This window comes from Apium graveolens, unplaced genomic scaffold (assembly GCF_009905375.1).
Source record: "Apium graveolens cultivar Ventura unplaced genomic scaffold, ASM990537v1 ctg6010, whole genome shotgun sequence".
Classification (NCBI taxonomy): Eukaryota; Viridiplantae; Streptophyta; class Magnoliopsida; order Apiales; family Apiaceae; genus Apium; species Apium graveolens.
Window position 1 is genome coordinate 46,315 of NW_027419187.1, and position 4,664 is coordinate 50,978.

A 4,664-nucleotide genomic window follows, 5' to 3' on the forward strand; every position below is an offset into this window, starting at 1 on the left:
TTTAATTAACGTTGCAGAACTTTATATGTCTACTCTAATTAGTGGAGGAGGTTAAATTAGTAGTGGGGAAGATTTTTCATGTAACTCCACTTTGCTTTTCATTTTAGTCAATACAGTTCATGATTTTCACATTGTTGTATATATATATCTACAACATAATAAGTTACTAAGCCCTCTATTTATACATATAGCTAAGTTAATAATTTATCGATGTACTAATCTTCAAATACAATTGATCAATTCAACTTATTCAGATATTCCAATCATTTGTTTCACCTACCGAGATTTGAGCCTTTGATTTCTTCCCACAAATAAGTCTCTTTATTTTGCGTTTGAAGTCCATTGTTAGAAGGCTGTAGCATATAAGCCCATGATAAGTTGGAATTTCCAAAACAGGATAGCACAATATATGTATTTGAACTTGGAAAAAGATACTTGAAAGAAGAAAATCATAAAATTAATCCTATATCATCTGCAATATTTTTCTATAGATAAATTTAAGAAAGCTTTATAAAGATTTCATTGACGCTTTTTTCACTAGAAAATAAGTTGATGATAGAACGTAAACATATTTAAAAGTATTACACGACTTTTAAAGAGGTTATTTATAGTTATATATTATTGGATCTTATTATCAGTTTATAATATATATGCTCTTGTTGGTGATATAGCATAATATAAATAATTCAATAAAATACACATATTTCATAAGTATTCAAGTTTTAGAGAGTACAAATTTGTCTTACCGTCTCTTTCCCTTAAAAAAGAAACATTCATCATGTTTGGGGGAGAATCACGCACACCGGAGATAACATGTCGAGGTTGATCTTCTAAATGCTTGCTAATTTTTTTATTCCATCGAAAAGAGTCAACCTCTTCAACCTAATGTGAAAATAACCATTAGCAAAATAGTCTCTCAAGAATGAATACCACCAATGTTAAAGCGTTACTTAAAGATATCAAAACCTTTCCGGAGTCAATAGCTCTCAACGGTAATATAACAGCTTGACGAATATTAATTATAATATACTCCTCGTTACTGTTCTTTATTACTTGACATCTCATGTCATGCTCTGTATCTATTCTCCTTTTCATTGACAAAAGAAATATAATAAACTATAAATAAATTATAAAAAAGCAAAAATATAGAAAAAAATATTATATTTATAATCGCGTACCTGCAAATAAAATAAGATTCCCCTTTGTAAAGCAAATAATTGAAGGAGAAAAGAAATGAAAAATAAGTCAGACTTCTAATATTATTTATTGTTTCTATAATTAAGCATGCAGGTATTACCCATTTTTACTGTATAATAAAAATTAAAGAGATAGTGAATTTAAGCATAAATACAATTATTCAATTACTTACCACCTGTAGATCCAGGAAAACCTTCTACTAGAATGTAATCTATGGTGGCATATGTATTTGTCTTTTGGAATTTTGCAGAAGCTCCTTTCCAAATTTTGATCTTCTGCCCTGATTGCCACAATTTTCCTTTCCTGCTTACTTTTTTGCAAACCCTTACAACTACATATATATACATAGTAGAGAAATTCCTATAGTTAAAAAAGTATTGGTTAAATTATAGTAAGAAGTAGCCATAAATATTAACCAGAAAAAGAACATGAATCTTGGTAAATTAAATAATAAAATAATTATCTTGCATGCACCCTCACCATGGGGAGTATACCAAGTAACCATTTATTTGAAGGATTAACATTGGCCATTACAGTTTCTTGGTCGTTGCAGACAACTTCCTCGTCAACTTGGTATGCATGTTCAAGATCCAGTCTTTATACAGCCTCTCCAGTTGGGGAAGTGACCATATATTTTCTTCTTTAAGAATTTGGACATGTAGCCCTGTAAGTCCATGAGAAAAGATAAGAAAAGCTTTATTGCATTAATTAAGATAGGTAAAAGATGAGACGGGATGTACAATTGGTTGATTGTTTCAACACTAATACCTTGGTGGTCACGAGGCAGTTGAGCACCAAAGCTCTTCAAAGGCATTCGTGTACGGATCTTCATGCATCAAGTCAGTCTAGAAAACAAAATCACTTAAGATTACATTAAAATATAAAAACAATTATCTACCAAATTGCCGTATACAAATTTTTATGTCAAATGTACTACATAATTAGTAGCAAACATGGCTGTACGGTGTACCTATTTAATTACATACCTTGCATTGTGTTGGGAAAAAACCACCATCTGTCTCTGCAATCAGAATTGGGGTAATTTAAAACCAGCTCTCTTTTTGTGTTATAATTTGTTTTATGTAAGCAGGACCTTAGAGTTATAATTAAAGTTTACCTATAATATGACTAAAGTTAAAACTAAAGTTACTGCAACATTACATAGTTTGTACACCCTGTGTGTATATGTAAAAACTATCCATATCCAAACTCTAAGGTTCTACACTGATATTTTAATTATGTATATAAATATATATGTTTTCTTACCGATGAAGCATTTAACTCTAGAGTAGCATCTTTTTAATCTATATGCTTCATCACCAGTTTTGAGCTTGGGCTCCATAAATGGAAGTAGTGCCTGAGTTGAGGTTATGATGGAGCAAACTGTTCAGTCATCATATATAAAACAAATTTAAAAATGATCAAATATAGGAAGGTATAGCTTACCCACAAGCATTTGGAAGTAAACGCCCAAAGCCGCCTCACAGATACACAACTAAAGCCTTCAATACCATATCCACTCACATCCAGCTCTTTAATAATCCTATCAGTGTTTTCTTCCCCCTTCGTAAATAATAAATACACATGCTGGATTTATAAAATAATATAAAATAAATATATACATATACGATGTCTCATTTAATTCAAAAGAGGTAGCAAAAGTCTTTTGCACAAGTTCTCTATGTATGCATTTGAGTAAAGTGATATAGGGTTGTCAATGGATGGGATTTGTATTGGATCGGTATTGATTCATATCGTGATCAATTTAATTTTACCTAATTCGGATTCGGATCGGATATTATCAGATTTCTTATAGGCCGATTCATATTCGGATTTGTTAGGATCGCTGGTAATGGATTAGAGTCCAAGTTGTTTATAATTTTAAAAAAAAAATTATATAAAAAATACCATGTATCAATTTAAACATGTATTATAATAATTGAATTATAAATACAAATATATTAACAAGAATCATGATAACAAACATGACTAATAAAGCAAAAGTTCAGCAGAGATTAAACTTAATAAGGGGACTTCACTTATATACAAGCTCTTTGTAAATCTTGTTTACAACAAGCAACGTGGGTGCCATCTAATTCAATGTAATACCTCTCTCATAAACTTTAATACTTGAAAGTTAACACCTAAACAAGTTGTACAAGTGATAATCAAAAAATTAAGATACATATAATATGTTATATATATATAATATATTGTATTATATGTGAATAATATTATATATATAAAAAATATAAAGTCGGATGAGATCGTTAACGGATCGGATCGTTCTAAATACATATGTGTTACTTATCGGATCGGATCATTATCGGATCAGATTTTTTTCGGACCGGATTTTATTTTTAATGATCCATATCCACTCTTTAATAAAATTTCAAATATTATTCTAATAGTCAAATGAATAACCTTTAATTGTTCTTTTAACAGTAGGTTAATAAATATTGATGATAACGAATTTAAAATGAGATACTTACTATATAAACATGAGATCAACTAAACACTAGGATTTCATAAGTATATACATATCTACCTGGATTATTGGAAAGTATACAAATGTCATTCTTGCATTTCCTTTCCTAGATGTGCATGATGGTGATCCTGAACAACCAACATTCTTAATTACTAAATGTCATATTTGCACTTGCTAGCAATTACAATATTTTAATTTCTAAGAACCTAGTAAGACTGTAGGCTACACTTGAACACAAGAAATAGTTACCAGCAACTTCTGGAATGGATGATAAGCAAAGCTGCAATTTGAATTCTGGGCCACTGCAGGCGTGCAAGTTAGTGATGGAAACCTTTCCACCATCTATATAAGCTAAATTTTGGCCATTCACCTGGAGAACAATAAGGAATTATAATCCAATAAATGCTAAATGGTTTCAAAAGATTTAATTATAGATCTCCAACAAAATATAATGTTAAAATGTTGCAATAAGATTAATAGGTTTGTACCTGAAACTCAACTGGCTTGACCCTAAGAGCACAGGTTTTATCAATCTGTCCAGTGGTAACTCAACATATGTAAGCATAAAAAGCTAGGTAGATCTACTAGCTCTTTATTATTTTTTCTGAATAAATATGTATAGTAGCAAGAAAGTAACCTGGATGTAAGGGAAATAGATATCCTTAAGTCTGCACAGGAGTTTATGTAACCCTACACCTCCATATGAAGATCAAAAATTTGCACCTGTCAGTTTAGTGTTAGTATGGAGGAGATATTTGGAGGTGCTTATTTACATATATACGCAAACTGCAGCAGTTACCTTTGTAAATCTTCCCCTGAATGATTCTATCAGATCCTCTTCTGAGGTGCTTGGCATTCACACCCTCAGTCTAAATTTTTTATGCAAGTCAATGAAGTTGAGAGTGTGTAACTAGCTAGAAAAAACATAAAATTAAACATCATAAGATTAATTCATAAATCGGGTGATATTACCATCTTT

The 4,664-nt window shown here is 30.6% G+C and overlaps 2 long non-coding RNA genes across 2 annotated transcripts; both read right to left on the minus strand.

Moving 5' to 3' along the window:
* Positions 1-2,012: 2,012 nt before the first annotated feature.
* On the minus strand, positions 2,013-2,555 carry LOC141702969 (uncharacterized). Its single transcript, XR_012567317.1, has 3 exons — positions 2,464-2,555; positions 2,184-2,218; positions 2,013-2,042 (listed from the first exon to the last, which is right to left on the minus strand). It is a non-coding gene; the product is annotated as an uncharacterized LOC141702969 (long non-coding RNA).
* A 116-nt stretch (positions 2,556-2,671) lies between these two features.
* Positions 2,672-4,058, minus strand: LOC141702968 (uncharacterized). Its single transcript, XR_012567316.1, has 3 exons — positions 3,935-4,058; positions 3,746-3,813; positions 2,672-2,760 (listed from the first exon to the last, which is right to left on the minus strand). It is a non-coding gene; the product is annotated as an uncharacterized LOC141702968 (long non-coding RNA).
* Between the last annotated feature and the right edge of the window lie 606 nt (positions 4,059-4,664).